The sequence below is a fragment of the Salvelinus alpinus genome, chromosome 3 (assembly GCF_045679555.1).
Source record: "Salvelinus alpinus chromosome 3, SLU_Salpinus.1, whole genome shotgun sequence".
NCBI classification, from domain to species: domain Eukaryota; kingdom Metazoa; phylum Chordata; class Actinopteri; order Salmoniformes; family Salmonidae; genus Salvelinus; species Salvelinus alpinus.
In genome coordinates, this window is record NC_092088.1 from 109,810,869 (window position 1) to 109,834,123 (window position 23,255).

Below are 23,255 nucleotides of genomic sequence, written 5' to 3' on the forward strand. Positions count from 1 at the left end.
TGTTAGAAAAAAGTGCATATTTCAGGTAGAAATCACAGTTTACAATTGCACCGACCATCACAAATCGACTAGAATTACTAGATAGAGCAACGTGTATGACCAATTTACTCATCATAAAACATTTCATAAAAATAGACAAAGCATAGCAATGGAAAGACCCAGTTCTTGTGATTTCAGACCATATTTCAGATTTTCTAAGCGTTTTTCAGCGAAAACACAATAAATCGATAAGTTAGCATACCACATGTGCAAACGTTACCAGAGCATCGATTCCAGCCAAAGAGCGCTATAACGTAATCACCGCCAAAATATATTAATTTTTTCACTAACCTTCTCAGAATTCTTCAGATGACACTCCTGTAACATCATTTTACAACATACATATACAGTTTGTTCGAAAAGGTGCATATTTAGCCATACAAAACCGTGGTTACACAATAAAAATACTAGGAAATCAAGCCTCAATATGTCTGACGTCATCTATCAGAGTGATCTAGTTTAATTGAAAGCTAATCATATACTTGACTAAAAAATACAGGGTTGACAGGAATCGAAAGACAAATTAGTTCTTAATGCAATCGCTGATTTACATTTTTTTAATTATCCTTACTTTTCAATACAGGTTGCGCCAAGCGAAGCTATAGCAAACAAGATGGCGACATAAACGTTTAACATTTATCGACAGAAACACGATTTATCATCATAAATTGTTCTTACTGTGAGCTGTTCTTCCATTAGAATCTTGGGCAAAGAATCCTTTCTTGGGTCTAATCGTCTTTTGGTCGAAAGCTGTCCTCTTGCCATGTGGAAATGCCCACTGCGTTCGGCATGAACTGGAAACGTGCCCAGCTGTTCAAAGTGCGTCAGAAATAAATGGGTCAAAATCGCACTAAACGGATATAAATTGCTATAAAACGGTTTAAATTAACTACCTTATGATGTTTTTAACACCTCTAACGAGTAAAAACATGACCGGAGAAATATTACTGGCTAAACAAACGCTTGGAAGGAGGCGAGTCCGACGTCCTCCGTGCGCAAGAGGCAGGCAGCAAAGGGATGCTACTTCCGGTATTTGCTCTTTTATGCAGCCCCTGATTGCGCAATCGATACCATTCAAAGCGTCATCACGTACTGACATCCAGGGGAAGACGTAAGCAGTGTCCGTATCCTCATAGCAATAACAGTGGCCTTTAAACTGACTCCAGATCAGGGGCCAAAATGTGTGAAATCTGACTCCATGTCAGGGAAATTGCTCTAGAATTTGTTCTGTTCCACTCAGAGACAAAATTCCAACGCCTATAGAAACTGGAGACTGTTTTCTATCCAATAATAGTAATAATATGCATATTGTACGAGCAAGAATTTAGTAGGAAGCCGTTTAATCTGTAATGCAATTATGCTAATGAGAAAACAGCACCCCCTGTAGTCGCAAGAAGTTAAGCGAACGTGATAACCACTTCACTACAGAAACTGCTGCATGTAATTTTTGCAAGGACTAAACCAAATTTTACTGATATTCACTGCATGTCTTTGAATTTCCAAAATAAGGCATTTATGAAAGCAACTATTCACTGTTATAAATACAGTTCTTACTGAATGTGTCAATGAGCACTGTTTCCACCCTGTTTTGAACCGAGGACCTTTCGCGTGTGAAGCATATGTGATAACCACTACACTACAGAAACTGCTGCATGTAGTTTTTGCAAGGTCTAAACCAAATTTTACTGATATTCACTGCATGTCTTTGAATTTCCAAAATAAGGCATTTATGAAAGCAACTATTCACTGTTATAAATACAGTTCTTACTGAATGTGTCAAAGAGCACTGTTTCCACCCGGTTTCGAACCGGGGACCTTTCGCGTGTTAAGCGAATGTGATAACCACTACACTACAGAAACTCCTGCATGTGATTTTTGCAAGGACTAAACCAAATTTTACTGATATTCACTGCATGTCTTTGAATTTCCAAAATAAGGCAATTATGAAAGCAACTATTCACTGTTATAAATACAGTTCTTACTGAATGTGTCAAAGAGCACTGTTTCCACCCGGTTTCAAACCGGGGACCTTTCGCGTGTGAAGCGAATGTGATAACCACTACACTACAGAAACTGCTGCATGTGGTTTTTGCAAGGACTAAACCAAATTTTACTGATATTCACATAATTTATTTGAATTTCCATAATAAGGCATTTATGAAAGCAACTATTCACTGTTATAAATACAGTTCTTACTGAATGTGTCAAAGAGCACTGTTTCCACCCGGTTTCGAACCGGGGACCTTTCGCGTGTGAGGCGAATGTGATAACCACTACACTACAGAAACTGCTGCATGTAGTTTTTGCAAGGTCTAAACCAAATTTTACTGATATTCACTGTATGTCTTTGAATTTCCAAAATAAGGCATTTATGAAAGCAACTATTCACTGTTATAAATACAGTTCTTACTGAATGTGTCAAAGAGCACTGTTCCCACCCGGTTTCGAACCGGGGACCTTTCGCGTGTGAAGCGAATGTGATAACCACTACACTACAGAAACTGCTTCTTGTGATTTTTGCAAGGACTAAACCAAATTTTACTGATATTCACTGCATGTATTTGAATTTCCAAAATATGGCATTTATGAAAGAAAGCACTTTTTCCACCCGGTTTCAAACCAGGGACCTTTCGCGTGTTAAGCGAACGTGATAACCACTTCACTACAGAAACTGCTGCATGTAATTTTTGCAAGGACTAAACCAAATTTGACTGATATTCACTGCATGTCTTTGAATTTCCAAAATAAGGCATTTATGAAAGCAACTATTCACTGTTATAAATACAGTTCTTACTGAATGTGTCAATGAGCACTGTTTCCACCCTGTTTTGAACCGAGGACCTTTCGCGTGTGAAGCATATGTGATAACCACTACACTACAGAAACTGCTGCATGTAGTTTTTGCAAGGTCTAAACCAAATTTTACTGATATTCACTGCATGTCTTTGAATTTCCAAAATAAGGCATTTATGAAAGCAACTATTCACTGTTATAAATACAGTTCTTACTGAATGTGTCAAAGAGCACTGTTCCCACCCGGTTTCGAACCGGGGACCTTTCGCGTGTGAAGCGAATGTGATAACCACTACACTACAGAAACTGCTGCATGTGATTTTTGCAAGGACTAAACCAAATTTTACTGATATTCACTGCATGTATTTGAATTTCCAAAATAAGGCATTTACGAAAGAATGCACTGTTTCCACCCGGTTTCGAACTGGGGACCTTTCGCGTGTGAAGCGAATGTGATAACCACTACACTACAGAAACTCCTGCATGTGATTTTTGCAAGGACTAAACCAAATTTTACTGATATTCACTGCATGTCTTTGAATTTCCAAAATAAGGCAATTATGAAAGCAACTATTCACTGTTATAAATACAGTTCTTACTGAATGTGTCAAAGAGCACTGTTTCCACCCGGTTTCAAACCGGGGACCTTTCGCGTGTGAAGCGAATGTGATAACCACTACACTACAGAAACTGCTGCATGTGGTTTTTGCAAGGACTAAACCAAATTTTACTGATATTCACATCATTTATTTGAATTTCCATAATAAGGCATTTATGAAAGCAACTATTTACTGTTATACATACAGTTCTCACTGAATGTGTCAAAGAGCACTGTTTCCACCCGGTTTCGAACTGGGGACCTTTCGCGTGTGAGGCGAACGTGATAACCACTACACTACAGAAACTACTGCATGTGATTTTTGCAAGGACTAAACCAAATTTTACTGATATTCACATCATTTATTTGAATTTCCAAAATAAGGCATTTATGAAAGCAACTATTTACTGTTATAAATACAGTTCTTACTGAATGTGTCAAAGAGCACTGTTTCCACCCGGTTTCGAACCGTGGACCTTTCGCGTGTTAAGCTAACGTGATAACCACTACACTACAGAAACTGCTGCATGTTTTCCTGATATTCACATCATTTATTTGAATTTCCAAAATAAGGCATTTATGAAAGCAACTATTCACTGTTATAAATACAGTTCTTACTGAATGTGTCAAAGAGCACTGTTTCCACCCGGTTTCGAACCGGGGACCTTTCGCGTATTAAGCGAATGTGATAACCACTACACTACAGAAACACCTGCATGTGATTTTTGCAAGGACTAAACCAAATTTTACTGATATTCACATCATTTATTTGAATTTCCAAAATAAGGCATTTATGAAAGCAACTATTCACTGTTATAAATACAGTTCTTACTGAATGTGTCAAAGAGCACTGTTTCCACCCGGTTTCGAACCGGGGACCTTTCGCGTGTAAAGCGAACGTGATAACCACTACACTACAGAAACTGCCGCATGTGATTTTTGCAAGTACTAAACCAAATTTTACTGCTATTCACTGCATGTATTTGAATTTCCAAAATATTATTATCTGTTATAAATACAGTTCTTACTGAATGTGTCAAAGAGCACTGTTCCCACCCGGTTTCGAACCGGGGACCTTTCGCGTGTGAAGCAAATGTGATAACCACTACACTACAGAAACTTCTTCATGTGATTTTTGCAAGGACTAAACCAAATTTTACTGATATTCACTGCATGTATTTGAATTTCCAAAATAAGGCATTTATGAAAGAAAGCACTTTTTCCACCCGGTTTCAAACCAGGGACCTTTCGCGTGTTAAGCGAACGTGATAACCACTTCACTACAGAAACTGCTGCATGTGATTTTTGCAAGGACTAAACCAAATTTTACTGATATTCACTGCATGTCTTTGAATTTCCAAAATAAGGCATTTATGAAAGCAACTATTCACTGTTATAAATACAGTTCTTACTGAATGTGTCAATGAGCACTGTTTCCACCCTGTTTTGAACCGAGGACCTTTCGCGTGTGAAGCATATGTGATAACCACTACACTACAGAAACTGCTGCATGTAGTTTTTGCAAGGTCTAAACCAAATTTTACTGATATTCACTGCATGTCTTTGAATTTCCAAAATAAGGCATTTATGAAAGCAACTATTCACTGTTATAAATACAGTTCTTACTGAATGTGTCAAAGAGCACTGTTCCCACCCGGTTTCGAACCGGGGACCTTTCGCGTGTGAAGCGAATGTGATAACCACTACACTACAGAAACTGCTGCATGTGATTTTTGCAAGGACTAAACCAAATTTTACTGATATTCACTGCATGTATTTGAATTTCCAAAATAAGGCATTTACGAAAGAATGCACTGTTTCCACCCGGTTTCGAACCGGGGACCTTTCGCGTGTTAAGCGAATGTGATAACCACTACACTACAGAAACTCCTGCATGTGATTTTTGCAAGGACTAAACCAAATTTTACTGATATTCACTGCATGTCTTTGAATTTCCAAAATAAGGCAATTATGAAAGCAACTATTTACTGTTATAAATACAGTTCTTACTGAATGTGTCAAAGAGCACTGTTTCCACCCGGTTGCAAACCGGGGACCTTTCGCGTGTTAAGCGAATGTGATAACCACTACACTACAGAAACTCCTGCATGTGATTTTTGCAAGGACTAAACCAAATTTTACTGATATTCACTGCATGTCTTTGAATTTCCAAAATAAGGCAATTATGAAAGCAACTATTTACTGTTATAAATACAGTTCTTACTGAATGTGTCAAAGAGCACTGTTTCCACCCGGTTTCAAACCGGGGACCTTTCGCGTGTGAAGCGAATGTGATAACCACTACACTACAGAAACTGCTGCATGTGGTTTTTGCAAGGACTAAACCAAATTTTACTGATATTCACATCATTTATTTGAATTTCCATAATAAGGCATTTATGAAAGCAACTATTTACTGTTATACATACAGTTCTTACTGAATGTGTCAAAGAGCACTGTTTCCACCCGGTTTCAAACCGGGGACCTTTCGCGTGTGAAGCGAATGTGATAACCACTACACTACAGAAACTGCTGCATGTGATTTTTGCAAGGACTAAACCAAATTTTACTGATATTCACTGCATGTATTTGAATTTCCAAAATAAGGCATTTACGAAAGAATGCACTGTTTCCACCCGGTTTCGAACCGGGGACCTTTCGCGTGTGAAGCGAATGTGATAACCACTACACTACAGAAACTCCTGCATGTGATTTTTGCAAGGACTAAACCAAATTTTACTGATATTCACTGCATGTCTTTGAATTTCCAAAATAAGGCAATTATGAAAGCAACTATTCACTGTTATAAATACAGTTCTTACTGAATGTGTAAAAGAGCACTGTTTCCACCCGGTTTCAAACCGGGGACCTTTCGCGTGTGAAGCGAATGTGATAACCACTACACTACAGAAACTGCTGCATGTGGTTTTTGCAAGGACTAAACCAAATTTTACTGATATTCACATCATTTATTTGAATTTCCATAATAAGGCATTTATGAAAGCAACTATTTACTGTTATACATACAGTTCTCACTGAATGTGTCAAAGAGCACTGTTTCCACCCGGTTTCGAACCGGGGACCTTTCGCGTGTGAGGCGAACGTGATAACCACTACACTACAGAAACTACTGCATGTGATTTTTGCAAGGACTAAACCAAATTTTACTGATATTCACATCATTTATTTGAATTTCCAAAATAAGGCATTTATGAAAGCAACTATTTACTGTTATAAATACAGTTCTTACTGAATGTGTCAAAGAGCACTGTTTCCACCCGGTTTCGAACCGTGGACCTTTCGCGTGTTAAGCTAACGTGATAACCACTACACTACAGAAACTGCTGCATGTTTTACTGATATTCACATCATTTATTTGAATTTCCAAAATAAGGCATTTATGAAAGCAACTATTCACTGTTATAAATACAGTTCTTACTGAATGTGTCAAAGAGCACTGTTTCCACCCGGTTTCGAACCGGGGACCTTTCGCGTATTAAGCGAATGTGATAACCACTACACTACAGAAACTCCTGCATGTGATTTTTGCAAGGACTAAACCAAATTTTACTGATATTCACATCATTTATTTGAATTTCCAAAATAAGGCATTTATGAAAGCAACTATTCACTGTTATAAATACAGTTCTTACTGAATGTGTCAAAGAGCACTGTTTCCACCCGGTTTCGAACCGGGGACCTTTCGCGTGGAAAGCGAATGGGATAACCACTACACTACAGAAACTGCCGCATGTGATTTTTGCAAGTACTAAACCAAATTTTACTGCTATTCACTGCATGTATTTGAATTTCCAAAATATTATTATCTGTTATAAATACAGTTCTTACTGAATGTGTCAAAGAGCACTGTTCCCACCCGGTTTCGAACCGGGGACCTTTCGCGTGTGAAGCAAATGTGATAACCACTACACTACAGAAACTGCTTCATGTGATTTTTGCAAGGACTAAACCAAATTTTACTGATATTCACTGCATGTATTTGAATTTCCAAAATAAGGCATTTATGAAAGAAAGCACTTTTTCCACCCGGTTTCAAACCAGGGACCTTTCGCGTGTTAAGCGAACGTGATAACCACTTCACTACAGAAACTGCTGCATGTGATTTTTGCAAGGACTAAACCAAATTTTACTGATATTCACTGCATGTCTTTGAATTTCCAAAATAAGGCATTTATGAAAGCAACTATTCACTGTTATAAATACAGTTCTTACTGAATGTGTCAATGAGCACTGTTTCCACCCTGTTTTGAACCGAGGACCTTTCGCGTGTGAAGCATATGTGATAACCACTACACTACAGAAACTGCTGCATGTAGTTTTTGCAAGGTCTAAACCAAATTTTACTGATATTCACTGCATGTCTTTGAATTTCCAAAATAAGGCATTTATGAAAGCAACTATTCACTGTTATAAATACAGTTCTTACTGAATGTGTCAAAGAGCACTGTTCCCACCCGGTTTCGAACCGGGGACCTTTCGCGTGTGAAGCGAATGTGATAACCACTACACTACAGAAACTGCTGCATGTGATTTTTGCAAGGACTAAACCAAATTTTACTGATATTCACTGCATGTATTTGAATTTCCAAAATAAGGCATTTACGAAAGAATGCACTGTTTCCACCCGGTTTCGAACCGGGGACCTTTCGCGTGTTAAGCGAATGTGATAACCACTACACTACAGAAACTCCTGCATGTGATTTTTGCAAGGACTAAACCAAATTTTACTGATATTCACTGCATGTCTTTGAATTTCCAAAATAAGGCAATTATGAAAGCAACTATTTACTGTTATAAATACAGTTCTTACTGAATGTGTCAAAGAGCACTGTTTCCACCCGGTTTCAAACCGGGGACCTTTCGCGTGTTAAGCGAATGTGATAACCACTACACTACAGAAACTCCTGCATGTGATTTTTGCAAGGACTAAACCAAATTTTACTGATATTCACTGCATGTCTTTGAATTTCCAAAATAAGGCAATTATGAAAGCAACTATTTACTGTTATAAATACAGTTCTTACTGAATGTGTCAAAGAGCACTGTTTCCACCCGGTTTCAAACCGGGGACCTTTCGCGTGTGAAGCGAATGTGATAACCACTACACTACAGAAACTGCTGCATGTGGTTTTTGCAAGGACTAAACCAAATTTTACTGATATTCACATCATTTATTTGAATTTCCATAATAAGGCATTTATGAAAGCAACTATTTACTGTTATACATACAGTTCTTACTGAATGTGTCAAAGAGCACTGTTTCCACCCGGTTTCGAACCGGGGACCTTTCGCGTGTGAGGCGAACGTGATAACCACTACACTACAGAAACTACTGCATGTGATTTTTGCAAGGACTAAACCAAATTTTACTGATATTCACATCATTTATTTGAATTTCCAAAATAAGGCATTTATGAAAGCAACTATTTACTGTTATAAATACAGTTCTTACTGAATGTGTCAAAGAGCACTGTTTCCACCCGGTTTCGAACCGGGGACCTTTCGCGTGTTAAGCGAACGTGATAACCACTACACTACAGAAACTGCTGCATGTTTTACTGATATTCACATCATTTATTTGAATTTCCATAATAAGGCATTTATGAAAGCAACTATTCACTGTTATAAATACAGTTCTTACTGAATGTGTCAAAGAGCACTGTTTCCACCCGGTTTCGAACCGGGGACCTTTCGCGTGTAAAGCGAACGTGATAACCACTACACTACAGAAACTGCCGCATGTGATTTTTGCAAGTACTAAACCAAATTTTACTGCTATTCACTGCATGTATTTGAATTTCCAAAATATTATTATCTGTTATAAATACAGTTCTTACTGAATGTGTCAAAGAGCACTGTTCCCACCCGGTTTCGAACCGGGGACCTTTCGCGTGTGAAGCAAATGTGATAACCACTACACTACAGAAACTGCTTCATGTGATTTTTGCAAGGACTAAACCAAATTTTACTGATATTCACTGCATGTATTTGAATTTCCAAAATAAGGCATTTATGAAAGAAAGCACTTTTTCCACCCGGTTTCAAACCAGGGACCTTTCGCGTGTTAAGCGAACGTGATAACCACTTCACTACAGAAACTGCTGCATGTGATTTTTGCAAGGACTAAACCAAATTTTACTGATATTCACTGCATGTCTTTGAATTTCCAAAATAAGGCATTTATGAAAGCAACTATTCACAGTTATAAATACAGTTCTTACTGAATGTGTCAAAGAGCACTGTTCCCACCCGGTTTCGAACCGGGGACCTTTCGCGTATGAAGCGAATGTGATAACCACTACACTACAGAAACTGCTGCATGTGATTTTTGCAAGGACTAAACCAAATTTTACTGATATTCACTGCATGTATTTGAATTTCCAAAATAAGGCATTTACGAAAGAATGCACTGTTTCCACCCGGTTTCGAACCGGGGACCTTTCGCGTGTTAAGCGAATGTGATAACCACTACACTACAGAAACTCCTGCATGTGATTTTTGCAAGGACTAAACCAAATTTTACTGATATTCACTGCATGTCTTTGAATTTCCAAAATAAGGCAATTATGAAAGCAACTATTTACTGTTATAAATACAGTTCTTACTGAATGTGTCAAAGAGCACTGTTTCCACCCGGTTTCAAACCGGGGACCTTTCGCGTGTTAAGCGAATGTGATAACCACTACACTACAGAAACTCCTGCATGTGATTTTTGCAAGGACTAAACCAAATTTTACTGATATTCACTGCATGTCTTTGAATTTCCAAAATAAGGCAATTATGAAAGCAACTATTTACTGTTATAAATACAGTTCTTACTGAATGTGTCAAAGAGCACTGTTTCCACCCGGTTTCAAACCGGGGACCTATCGCGTGTGAAGCAAATGTGATAACCACTACACTACAGAAACTGCTGCATGTGGTTTTTGCAAGGACTAAACCAAATTTTACTGATATTCACATCATTTATTTGAATTTCCATAATAAGGCATTTATGAAAGCAACTATTTACTGTTATACATACAGTTCTTACTGAATGTGTCAAAGAGCACTATTTCCACCCGGTTTCGAACCGGGGACCTTTCGCGTGTGAGGCGAACGTGATAACCACTACACTACAGAAACTACTGCATGTGATTTTTGCAAGGACTAAACCAAATTTTACTGATATTCACATCATTTATTTGAATTTCCAAAATAAGGCATTTATGAAAGCAACTATTTACTGTTATAAATACAGTTCTTACTGAATGTGTCAAAGATCACTGTTTCCACCCGGTTTCGAACCGGGGACCTTTTGCGTGTGAAGCGAATGTGATAACCACTACACTACAGAAACCGCTTAATGTGATTTTTGCAAGGACTAAACCAAATTTTACTGATATTCACTGCATGTATTTGAATTTCCAAAATAAGGCATTTATGAAAGAAAGCACTTTTTCCACCCGGTTTCAAACCAGGGACCTTTCGCGTGTTAAGCGAACGTGATAACCACTACACTACAGAAACTGCTGCATGTGATTTTTGCAAGGACTAAACCAAATTTTACTGATATTCACATCATTTATTTGAATTTCCAAAATAAGGCATTTATGAAAGCAACTATTCACTGTTATAAATACAGTTCTTACTGAATGTGTCAAAGAGCACTGTTTCCACCCGTTTTCGAACCGGGGACCTTTCGCGTGTTAAGCGAACGTGATAACCACTACACTACAGAAACTGCTGCATGTGATTTTTGCAAGGACTAAACCAAATTTTACTGATATTCACTGCATGTATTTGAATTTCCAAAATAAGGCATTTATGAAAGAATGCACTGTTTCCACCCGTTTTCGAACCGGGGACCTTTCGCGTGTTAAGCGAACGTGATAACCACTACACTACAGAAACTGCTGCATGTGATTTTTGCAAGGACTAAACCAAATTTTACTGCTATTCACTGCATGTATTTGAATTTCCAAAATATTATTATCTGTTATATTTATGAAAGCAACTATTCACTGTTATAAATACAGTTCTTACTGAATGTGTCAAAGAGCACTGTTTCCTCCCGGTTTCAAACCGGGGACCTTTCGCGTGTGAAGCGAATGTGATAACCACTACACTACAGAAACTGCTGCATGTTGTTTTTGCAAGGACTAAACCAAATTTTACTGATATTCACATCATTTATTTGAATTTCCAAAATAAGGCATTTATGAAAGCAACTATTTACTGTTATAAAAACAGTTCTTACTGAATGTGTCAAAGAGCACTGTTTCCACCCGGTTTCGAACCGGGGACCTTTCGCCTGTGAAGGGAATGTGATAACCACTACACTACTGAAACTGCTGCATGTTGTTTTTGCAAGGACTAAACCAAATTTTACTGATATTCACTGCATGTATTTGAATTTCCAAAACAAGGCATTTATGAAAGAATGCACTGTTTCCACCCGGTTTCGAACCGGGGACCTTTCGCGTGTTAAGCGAACGTGATAACCACTACACTACAGAAACTGCTTCATGTGGTTTTTGCAAGGACTAAACCAAATTTTACTGATATTCACTGCATGTCTTTGAATTTCCAAAATAAGGCATTTATGAAAGCAACTATTCACTGTTATAAATACAGTTCTTACTGAATGTGTCAAAGAGCACTGTTTCCATCCGGTTTCGAACCGGGGACCTTTCGCGTGTGAAGCGAATGTGATAACCACTACACTACAGAAACTGCTGCATGTGGTTTTTGCAAGGACTAAACCAAATTTTACTGATATTCACATCATTTATTTGAATTTCCAAAATAAGGCATTTATGAAAGCAACTATTTACTGTTATAAATACAGTTCTTACTGAATGTGTCAAAGAGCACTGTTTCCACCCGGTTTCGAACCGGGGACCTTTCGCGTGTAAAGCGAACTTGATAACCACTACACTACAGAAACTGCCGCATGTGATTTTTGCAAGGACTAAACCAAATTTTACTGCTATTCACTGCATGTATTTGAATTTCCAAAATATTATTATCTGTTATAAATACAGTTCTTACTGAATGTGTCAAAGAGCACTGTTTCCACCCGGTTTCGAACCGGGGACCTTTCGCGTGTGAAGCAAATGTGATAACCACTACACTACAGAAACTGCTTCATGTGATTTTTGCAAGGACTAAACCAAATTTTACTGATATTCACTGCATGTATTTGAATTTCCAAAATAAGGCATTTATGAAAGAATGCACTGTTTCCACCCTATTTCGAACCGGGGACCTTTCGCGTGTTAAGCGAACGTGATAACCACTACACTACAGAAACTGCTGCATGTGTTTTTTGCAAGGTCTAAACCAAATTTTACTGATATTCACTGCATGTCTTTGAATTTCCAAAATAAGGCATTTATGAAAGCAACTATTCACTGTTATAAATACAGTTCTTACTGAATGTGTCAAAGAGCACTGTTTCCACCGGGTTTTGAACCGGGGACCTTTCGCGTGTTAAGCGAACGTGATAACCACTACACTACAGAAACTGCTGCATGTGATTTTTGCAAGGACTAAACCAAATTTTACTGATATTCACTGCATGTATTTGAATTTCCAAAATAAGGCATTTATGAAAGAATGCACTGTTTCCACCCTATTTCGAACCGGGGACCTTTCGCGTGTTAAGCGAATGTGATAACCACTACACTACAGAAACTGCTGCATGCGGTTTTTGCAAGTACTAAACCAAATTTTACTGATATTCACATCATTTATTTGAATTTCCAAAATAAGGCATTTATGAAAGCAACTATTCACTGTTATAAATACAGTTCTTACTGAATGTGTCAAAGAGCACTGTTTCCACCCGTTTTCGAACCGGGGACCTTTCGCGTGTTAAGCGAACGTGATAACCACTACACTACAGAAACTGCTGCATGTGATTTTTGCAAGGACTAAACCAAATTTGACTGATATTCACTGCATGTATTTGAATTTCGAAAATAAGGCATTTATGAAAGAATGCACTGTTTCCACCCGGTTTCGAACTGGGGACCTTTCGCGTGTTAAGCGAACGTGATAACCACTACACTACAGAAACTGCTGCATGTGATTTTTGCAAGTACTAAACCAAATTTTACTGATATTCACTGCATGTCTTTGAATTTCCAAAATAAGGCATTTATGAAAGCAACTATTCACTGTTATAAATACAGTTCTTACTGAATGTGTCAAAGAGCACTGTTTCCACCCGGTTTTGAACCGGGGACCTTTCGCGTGTAAAGCGAACGTGATAACCACTACACTACAGAAACTGCCGCATGTGATTTTTGCAAGGACTAAACCAAATTTTACTGCTATTCACTGCATGTATTTGAATTTCCAAAATATTATTATCTGTTATAAATACAGTTCTTACTGAATGTGTCAAAGAGCACTGTTTCCACCCGGTTTCGAACCGGGGACCTTTCGCGTGTGAAGCGAATGTGATAACCACTACATTACAGAAATCGCTGCATGTGGTTTTTGCAAGGTATTTGAATTTCCAAAATAAGGCATTTATGAAAGAAAGCACGTTTTCCACCCGGTTTCAAACCAGGGACCTTTCGCGTGTTAAGCGAACGTGATAACCACTTCACTACAGAAACTGCTGCATGTGATTTTTGCAAGGACTAAACCAAATTTTACTGATATTCACTGCATGTCTTTGAATTTAAAAAATAAGGCAATTATGAAAGCAACTATTCACTGTTATAAATACAGTTCTTACTGAATGTGTCAAAGAGCACTGTTTCCACCCGGTTTCAAACCGGGGACCTTTCGCGTGTGAAGCGAATGTGATAACCACTACACTACAGAAACTGCTGCATGTGGTTTTTGCAAGGACTAAACCAAATTTTACTGATATTCACATCATTTATTTGAATTTCCATAATAAGGCATTTATGAAAGAAAGCACTTTTTCCACCCGGTTTCAAACCAGGGACCTTTCGCGTGTTATTAAGCGAACGTGATAACCACTTCACTACAGAAACTGCTGCATGTGATTTTTGCAAGGACTAAACCAAATTTTACTGATATTCACTGCATGTCTTTGAATTTCCAAAATAAGGCATTTATGAAAGCAACTATTCACTGTTATAAATACAGTTCTTACTGAATGTGTCAATGAGCACTGTTTCCACCCTGTTTTGAACCGAGGACCTTTCGCGTGTGAAGCGAATGTGATAACCACTACACTACAGAAACTGCTGCATGTGATTTTTGCAAGGACTAAACCAAATTTTACTGATATTCACTGCATGTATTTGAATTTCCAAAATAAGGCATTTACGAAAGAATGCACTGTTTCCACCCGGTTTCGAACCGGGGACCTTTCGCGTGTTAAGCGAATGTGATAACCACTACACTACAGAAACTCCTGCATGTGATTTTTGCAAGGACTAAACCAAATTTTACTGATATTCACTGCATGTCTTTGAATTTCCAAAATAAGGCAATTATGAAAGCAACTATTTACTGTTATAAATACAGTTCTTACTGAATGTGTCAAAGAGCACTGTTTCCACCCGGTTTCAAACCGGGGACCTTTCGCGTGTGAAGCGAATGTGATAACCACTACACTACAGAAAGTGCTGCATGTGGTTTTTGCAAGGACTAAACCAAATTTTACTGATATTCACATCATTTATTTGAATTTCCATAATAAGGCATTTATGAAAGCAACTATTTACTGTTATACATACAGTTCTTACTGAATGTGTCAAAGAGCACTGTTTCCACCCGGTTTCGAACCGGGGACCTTTCGCGTGTGAGGCGAACGTGATAACCACTACACTACAGAAACTACTGCATGTGATTTTTGCAAGGACTAAACCAAATTTTACTGATATTCACATAATTTATTTGAATTTCCAAAATAAGGCATTTATGAAAGCAACTATTTACTGTTATAAATACAGTTCTTACTGAATGTGTCAAAGAGCACTGTTTCCACCCGGTTTCGAACCGGGGACCTTTCGCGTGTTAAGCGAACGTGATAACCACTACACTACAGAAACTGCTGCATGTTTTACTGATATTCACATCATTTATTTGAATTTCCAAAATAAGGCATTTATGAAAGCAACTATTCACTGTTATAAATACAGTTCTTACTGAATGTGTCAAAGAGCACTGTTTCCACCCGGTTTCGAACCGGGGACCTTTCGCGTGTAAAGCGAACGTGATAACCACAACACTACAGAAACTCCCGCATGTGATTTTTGCAAGTACTAAACCAAATTTTACTGCTATTCACTGCATGTATTTGAATTTCCAAAATATTATTATCTGTTATAAATACAGTTCTTACTGAATGTGTCAAAGAGCACTGTTCCCACCCGGTTTTGAACCGGGGACCTTTCGCGTGTGAAGCAAATGTGATAACCACTACACTACAGAAACTGCTTCATGTGATTTTTGCAAGGACTAAACCAAATTTTACTGATATTCACTGCATGTATTTGAATTTCCAAAATAAGGCATTTATGAAAGAAAGCACTTTTTCCACCCGGTTTCAAACCAGGGACCTTTCGCGTGTTAAGCGAACGTGATAACCACTTCACTACAGAAACTGCTGCATGTGATTTTTGCAAGGACTAAACCAAATTTTACTGATATTCACTGCATGTCTTTGAATTTCCAAAATAAGGCATTTATGAAAGCAACTATTCACTGTTATAAATACAGTTCTTACTGAATGTGTCAATGAGCACTGTTTCCACCCTGTTTTGAACCGAGGACCGTTCGCGTGTGAAGCATATGTGATAACCACTACACTACAGAAACTGCTGCATGTAGTTTTTGCAAGGTCTAAACCAAATTTTACTGATATTCACTGCATGTCTTTGAATTTCCAAAATAAGGCATTTATGAAAGCAAAAATTTACTGTTATAAATACAGTTCTTACTGAATGTGTCAAAGAGCACTGTTTCCACCCGGTTTCGAACCGGGGACCTTTCGCGTGTTAAGTGAACGTGATAACCACTACACTACAGAAACTGCTGCATGTTTTACTGATATTCACATCATTTATTTGAATTTCCAAAATAAGGCATTTATGAAAGCAACTATTCACTGTTATAAATACAGTTCTTACTGAATGTGTCAAAGAGCACTGTTTCCACCCGGTTTCGAACCGGGGACCTTTCGCGTGTAAAGCGAACGTGATAACCACTACACTACAGAAACTGCCGCATGTGATTTTTGCAAGTACTAAACCAAATTTTACTGCTATTCACTGCATGTATTTGAATTTCCAAAATATTATTATCTGTTATAAATACAGTTCTTACTGAATGTGTCAAAGAGCACTGTTCCCACCCGGTTTCGAACCGGGGACCTTTCGCGTGTGAAGCGAATGTGATAACCACTACACTACAGAAACTGCTTCATGTGATTTTTGCAAGGACTAAACCAAATTTTACTGATATTCACTGCATGTATTTGAATTTCCAAAATAAGGCATTTATGAAAGAAAGCACTTTTTCCACCCGGTTTCAAACCAGGGACCTTTCGCGTGTTAAGCGAACGTGATAACCACTTCACTACAGAAACTGCTGCATGTGATTTTTGCAAGGACTAAACCAAATTTTACTGATATTCACTGCATGTCTTTGAATTTCCAAAATAAGGCATTTATGAAAGCAACTATTCACTGTTATAAATACAGTTCTTACTGAATGTGTCAATGAGCACTGTTTCCACCCTGTTTTGAACCGAGGACCTTTCGCGTGTGAAGCATATGTGATAACCACTACACTACAGAAACTGCTGCATGTAGTTTTTGCAAGGTCTAAACCAAATTTTACTGATATTCACTGCATGTCTTTGAATTTCCAAAATAAGGCATTTATGAAAGCAAATATTTACTGTTATAAATACAGTTCTTACTGAATGTGTCAAAGAGCACTGTTTCCACCCGGTTTCGAACCGGGGACCTTTCGCGTGTTAAGCGAACGTGATAACCACTACACTACAGAAACTGCCGCATGTGATTTTTGCAAGTACTAAACCAAATTTTACTGCTATTCACTGCATGTATTTGAATTTCCAAAATATTATTATCTGTTATAAATACAGTTCTTACTGAATGTGTCAAAGAGCACTGTTCCCACCCGGTTTCGAACCGGGGACCTTTCGCGTGTGAAGCAAATGTGATAACCACTACACTACAGAAACTGCTTCATGTGATTTTTGCAAGGACTAAACCAAATTTTACTGATATTCACTGCATGTATTTGAATTTCCAAAATAAGGCATTTATGAAAGAAAGCACTTTTTCCACCCGGTTTCAAACCAGGGACCTTTCGCGTGTTAAGCGAACGTGATAACCACTTCACTACAGAAACTGCTGCATGTGATTTTTGCAAGGACTAAACCAAATTTTACTGATATTCACTGCATGTCTTTGAATTTCCAAAATAAGGCATTTATGAAAGCAACTATTCACTGTTATAAATACAGTTCTTTCTGAATGTGTCAAAGAGCACTGTTTCCACCCGGTTTCGAACCGGGGACCTTTCGAGTGTAAAGCAAACGTGATAACCACTACACTACAGAAACTACCGCATGGGATTTTTGCAAGTACTAAACCAAATTTTACTGCTATTCACTGCATGTATTTGAATTTCCAAAATATTATTATCTGTTATATTTATGAAAGCAACTATTCACTGTTATAAATACAGTTCTTACTGAATGTGTCAAAGAGCACTGTTTCCACCCGGTTTCGAACCGGGGACCTTTCGCCTGTGAAGCGAACGTGATAACCACTACACTACAGAAACTACTGCATGTGATTTTTGCAAGGACTAAACCAAATTTTACTGATATTCACATCATTTATTTGAATTTCCATAATAAGGCATTTATGAAAGAAAGCACTTTTTCCACCCGGTTTCAAACCAGGGACCTTTCGCGTGTTAAGCGAACGTGATAACCACTACACTACAGAAACTACTGCATGTGATTTTTGCAAGGACTAAACCAAATTTTACTGATATTCACATCATTTATTTGAATTTCCAAAATAAGGCATTTATGAAAGCAACTATTTACTGTGTCAAAGAGTACTGTTTCCACCCGGTTTCGAACCGGGGACCTTTCGCCTGTGAAGCGAACGTGATAACCACTACACTACAGAAACTACTGCATGTGATTTTTGCAAGGACTAAACCAAATTTTACTGATATTCACATCATTTATTTGAATTTCCAAAATAAGGCATTTATGAAAGCAACTATTTACTGTTATAAATACAGTTCTTACTGAATGTGTCAAAGAGCACTGTTTCCACCCGGTTTCGAATCGGGGACCTTTCGCGTGTGAAGTGAATGTGATAACCACTACACTACTGAAACTGCTGCATGTCGTTTTTGCAAGGACTAAACCAAATTTTACTGATATTCACTGCATGTATTTGAATTTCCAAAATAAGGCATTTTTGAAAGAATGCACTGTTTCCACCCGGTTTCGAACCGGGGACCTTTCGCGTGTGAAGCAAACGTGATAACCACTACACTACAGAAACTGCTGCATGTTATTTTTGCAAGGACTAAACCAAATTTTACTGATATTCACTGCATGTCTTTGAATTTCCAAAATAAGGCATTTATGAAAGCAACTATTCACTGTTATAAATACAGTTCTTACTGAATGTGTCAAAGAGCACTGTTTCCACCCGTTTTCGAACCGGGGACCTTTCGCATGTTAAGCGAACGTGATAACCACTACACTACAGAAACTGCTGCATGTGCTTTTTGCAAGGACTAAACCAAATTTTACTGATATTCACTGCATGTATTTGAATTTCCAAAATAAGGCATTTACGAAAGAATGCACTGTTTCCACCCGTTTTCGAACCGGGGACCTTTCGCGTGTTAAGCGAACGTGATAACCACTACACTACAGAAACTGCTGCATGTGATTTTTGCAAGGACTAAACCAAATTTTACTGATATTCACTGCATGTCTTTGAATTTCCAAAATAAAGCAATTATGAAAGCAACTATTCACTGTTATAAATACAGTTCTTACAGAATGTGTCAAAGAGCACTGTTTCCACCCGGTTTCGAACCGGGGACCTTTCGCGTGGTAAGCGAACGTGATAACCACTACACTACAGAAACTGCTGCATGTTTTACTGATATTCACATCATTTATTTGAATTTCCAAAATAAGGCATTTATGAAAGCAACTATTCACTGTTATAAATACAGTTCTTACTGAATGTGTCAAAGAGAACTGTTCCCACCCGGTTTCGAACCGGGGACCTTTCGCGTGTGAAGCGAATGTGATAACCACTACACTACAGAAACTACTGCATGTGATTTTTGCAAGGACTAAACCAAATTTTACTGATATTCACATCATTTATTTGAATTTCCAAAAGTAAGGCATTTATGAAAGCAACTATTTACTGTTATAAATACAGTTCTTACTGAATGTGTCAAAGAGCACTGTTTCCACCCGGTTTCTAACCGGGGACCTTTCGCGTGTAAAGCGAACGTGATAACCACTACACTACAGAAACTGCCGCATGTGATTTTTGCAAGTACTAAACCAAATTTTACTGCTATTCACTGCATGTACTTGAATTTCCAAAATATTATTATCTGTTATAAATACAGTTCTTACTGAATGTGTCAAAGAGCACTGTTCCCACCCGGTTTCGAAACGGGGACCTTTCGCGTGTGAAGCGAATGTGATAACCACTACACTACAGAAACTGCTTCATGTGATTTTTGCAAGGACTAAACCAAATTTTACTGATATTCACTGCATGTATTTGAATTTCCAAAATAAGGCATTTATGAAAGAAAGCACTTTTTCCACCCGGTTTCAAACCAGGGACCTTTCGCGTGTTAAGCGAACGTGATAACCACTTCACTACAGAAACTGCTGCATGTGATTTTTGCAAGGACTAAACCAAATTTCACTGATATTCACTGCATGTCTTTGAATTTCCAAAATAAGGCATTTATGAAAGCAACTATTCACTGTTATAAATACAGTTCTTACTGAATGTGTCAATGAGCACTGTTTCCACCCTGTTTTGAACCGAGGACCTTTCGCGTGTGAAGCATATGTGATAACCACTACACTACAGAAACTGCTGTATGTAGTTTTTGCAAGGTCTAAACCAAATTTTACTGATATTCACTGCATGTCTTTGAATTTCCAAAATAAGGCATTTATGAAAGCAACTATTCACTGTTATAAATACAGTTCTTACTGAATGTGTCAAAGAGCACTGTTTCCACCCGTTTTCGAACCGGGGACCTTTCGCGTGTTAAGCGAACGTGATAACCACTACACTACAGAAACTGCTGCATGTGGTTTTTGCAAGGACTAAACCAAATTTTACTGATATTCACTGCATGTCTTTGAATTTCCAAAATAAGGCATTTATGAAAGCAACTATTCACTGTTATAAATACAGTTCTTTCTGAATGTGTCAAAGAGCACTGTTTCCACCCGGTTTCGAACCGGGGACCTTTCGTGTGTAAAGTAAACGTGATAACCACTACACTACAGAAACTTCCGCATGTGATTTTTGCAAGGACTAAACCAAATTTTACTGATATTCACATCATTTATTTGAATTTCCAAAATAAGGCATTTATGAAAGCAACTATTTACTGTTATAAATACAGTTCTTACTGAATGTGTCAAAGAGCACTGTTTCCACCCGGTTTCGAACCGGGGACCTTTCGCGTGTGAAGTGAATGTGATAACCACTACACTACTGAAACTGCTGCATGTCGTTTTTGCGTATTCTTTCTTATGAAAGAATGCACTGTTACCACCCGGTTTCGAACCGGGGACCTTTCGCGTGTGAAGCAAACGTGATAACCACTACACTACAGAAACTGCTGCATGTGATTTTTGCAAGGACTAAACCAAATTTTACTGATATTCACTGCATGTCTTTGAATTTCCAAAATAAGGCATTTATGAAAGCAACTATTCACTGTTATAAATACAGTTCTTACTGAATGTGTCAAAGAGCACTGTTTCCACCCGTTTTCGAACCGGGGACCTTTCGCATGTTAAGCGAACGTGATAACCACTACACTACAGAAACTGCTGCATATTTTACTGATATTCACATCATTTATTTGAATTTCCAAAATAAGGCATTTATGAAAGCAACTATTCACTGTTATAAATAGAGTTCTTACTGAATGTGTCAAAGAGCACTGTTCCCACCCGGTTTCGAACCGGGGACCTTTCGCATGTGAAGCGAATGTGATAACCACTACACTACAGAAACTACTGCATGTGATTTTTGCAAGGACTAAACCAAATTTTACTGATATTCACATCATTTATTTGAATTTCCAAAATAAGGCATTTATGAAAGCAACTATTCACTGTTATAAATACAGTTCTTACTGAATGTGTCAAAGAGCACTGTTTCCACCCGTTTTCGAATCGGGGACCTTTCGCGTGTGAAGTGAATGTGATAACCACTACACTACTGAAACTGCTGCATGTCGTTTTTGCAAGGACTAAACCAAATTTTACTGATATTCACTGCATGTATTTGAATTTCCAAAATAAGGCATTTATGAAAGAATGCACTGTTTCCACCCGGTTCCGAACCGGGGACCTTTCGTGTGTAAAGCAAACGTGATAACCACTACACTACAGAAACTTCCGCATGTGATTTTTGCAAGGACTAAACCAAATTTTACTGCTATTCACTGCATGTATTTGAATTTCCAAAATATTATTATCTGTTATAAATACAGTTCTTACTGAATGTGTCAAAGAGCACTGTTTCCACCCGTTTTCGAACCGGGGACCTTTCGCATGTTAAGCGAACGTGATAACCACTACACTACAGAAACTGCTGCATATTTTACTGATATTCACATCATTTATTTGAATTTCCAAAATAAGGCATTTATGAAAGCAACTATTCACTGTTATAAATAGAGTTCTTACTGAATGTGTCAAAGAGCACTGTTCCCACCCGGTTTCGAACCGGGGACCTTTCGCATGTGAAGCGAATGTGATAACCACTACACTACAGAAACTACTGCATGTGATTTTTGCAAGGACTAAACCAAATTTTACTGATATTCACATCATTTATTTGAATTTCCAAAATAAGGCATTTATGAAAGCAACTATTCACTGTTATAAATACAGTTCTTACTGAATGTGTCAAAGAGCACTGTTTCCACCCGGTTTCGAACCGGGGACCTTTCGCGTGTGAAGCGAATGTGATAACCACTACACTACTGAAACTGCTGCATGTCGTTTTTGCAAGGACTAAACCAAATTTTACTGATATTCACTGCATGTATTTGAATTTCCAAAATAAGGCATTTATGAAAGAATGCACTGTTTCCACCCGGTTCCGAACCGGGGACCTTTCGTGTGTAAAGCAAACGTGATAACCACTACACTACAGAAACTTCCGCATGTGATTTTTGCAAGGACTAAACCAAATTTTACTGCTATTCACTGCATGTATTTGAATTTCCAAAATATTATTATCTGTTATAAATACAGTTCTTACTGAATGTGTCAAAGAGCACTGTTTCCACCCGTTTTCGAACCGGGGACCTTTCGCATGTTAAGCGAACGTGATAACCACTACACTACAGAAACTGCTGCATATTTTACTGATATTCACATCATTTATTTGAATTTCCAAAATAAGGCATTTATGAAAGCAACTATTCACTGTTATAAATACAGTTCTTACTGAATGTGTCAAAGAGCACTGTTTCCACCCGGTTTCGAACCTGGGACCTTTCGCGTGTAAAGCGAACGTGATAACCA

General features: G+C 38.0%; 14 non-coding genes across 14 annotated transcripts; all 14 read right to left on the bottom strand.

The window, feature by feature from the left end:
- Window positions 1–2,254: 2,254 nt before the first annotated feature.
- trnav-cac (transfer RNA valine (anticodon CAC)) lies at window positions 2,255–2,327 on the bottom strand. Its single transcript has one exon. It is a non-coding gene; the product is annotated as a tRNA-Val (tRNA).
- Window positions 2,328–4,281: 1,954 nt separating this feature from the next.
- trnav-uac (transfer RNA valine (anticodon UAC)) lies at window positions 4,282–4,354 on the bottom strand. The gene has a single exon. It is a non-coding gene; the product is annotated as a tRNA-Val (tRNA).
- A 1,703-nt stretch (window positions 4,355–6,057) lies between these two features.
- On the bottom strand, window positions 6,058–6,130 carry trnav-cac (transfer RNA valine (anticodon CAC)). The gene has a single exon. It is a non-coding gene; the product is annotated as a tRNA-Val (tRNA).
- Window positions 6,131–6,485: 355 nt separating this feature from the next.
- trnav-cac (transfer RNA valine (anticodon CAC)) lies at window positions 6,486–6,558 on the bottom strand. The gene has a single exon. It is a non-coding gene; the product is annotated as a tRNA-Val (tRNA).
- A 544-nt stretch (window positions 6,559–7,102) lies between these two features.
- Window positions 7,103–7,175, bottom strand: trnag-ucc (transfer RNA glycine (anticodon UCC)). Its single transcript has one exon. It is a non-coding gene; the product is annotated as a tRNA-Gly (tRNA).
- A 1,533-nt stretch (window positions 7,176–8,708) lies between these two features.
- On the bottom strand, window positions 8,709–8,781 carry trnav-cac (transfer RNA valine (anticodon CAC)). The gene has a single exon. It is a non-coding gene; the product is annotated as a tRNA-Val (tRNA).
- Window positions 8,782–8,922: 141 nt separating this feature from the next.
- On the bottom strand, window positions 8,923–8,995 carry trnav-aac (transfer RNA valine (anticodon AAC)). The gene has a single exon. It is a non-coding gene; the product is annotated as a tRNA-Val (tRNA).
- Window positions 8,996–9,111: 116 nt separating this feature from the next.
- On the bottom strand, window positions 9,112–9,184 carry trnav-uac (transfer RNA valine (anticodon UAC)). Its single transcript has one exon. It is a non-coding gene; the product is annotated as a tRNA-Val (tRNA).
- A 2,695-nt stretch (window positions 9,185–11,879) lies between these two features.
- trnav-aac (transfer RNA valine (anticodon AAC)) lies at window positions 11,880–11,952 on the bottom strand. Its single transcript has one exon. It is a non-coding gene; the product is annotated as a tRNA-Val (tRNA).
- Window positions 11,953–15,187: 3,235 nt separating this feature from the next.
- Window positions 15,188–15,260, bottom strand: trnav-cac (transfer RNA valine (anticodon CAC)). Its single transcript has one exon. It is a non-coding gene; the product is annotated as a tRNA-Val (tRNA).
- Window positions 15,261–15,401: 141 nt separating this feature from the next.
- On the bottom strand, window positions 15,402–15,474 carry trnav-aac (transfer RNA valine (anticodon AAC)). The gene has a single exon. It is a non-coding gene; the product is annotated as a tRNA-Val (tRNA).
- A 1,099-nt stretch (window positions 15,475–16,573) lies between these two features.
- On the bottom strand, window positions 16,574–16,646 carry trnav-uac (transfer RNA valine (anticodon UAC)). The gene has a single exon. It is a non-coding gene; the product is annotated as a tRNA-Val (tRNA).
- A 721-nt stretch (window positions 16,647–17,367) lies between these two features.
- Window positions 17,368–17,440, bottom strand: trnav-aac (transfer RNA valine (anticodon AAC)). Its single transcript has one exon. It is a non-coding gene; the product is annotated as a tRNA-Val (tRNA).
- Window positions 17,441–19,512: 2,072 nt separating this feature from the next.
- Window positions 19,513–19,585, bottom strand: trnag-acc (transfer RNA glycine (anticodon ACC)). The gene has a single exon. It is a non-coding gene; the product is annotated as a tRNA-Gly (tRNA).
- Between the last annotated feature and the right edge of the window lie 3,670 nt (window positions 19,586–23,255).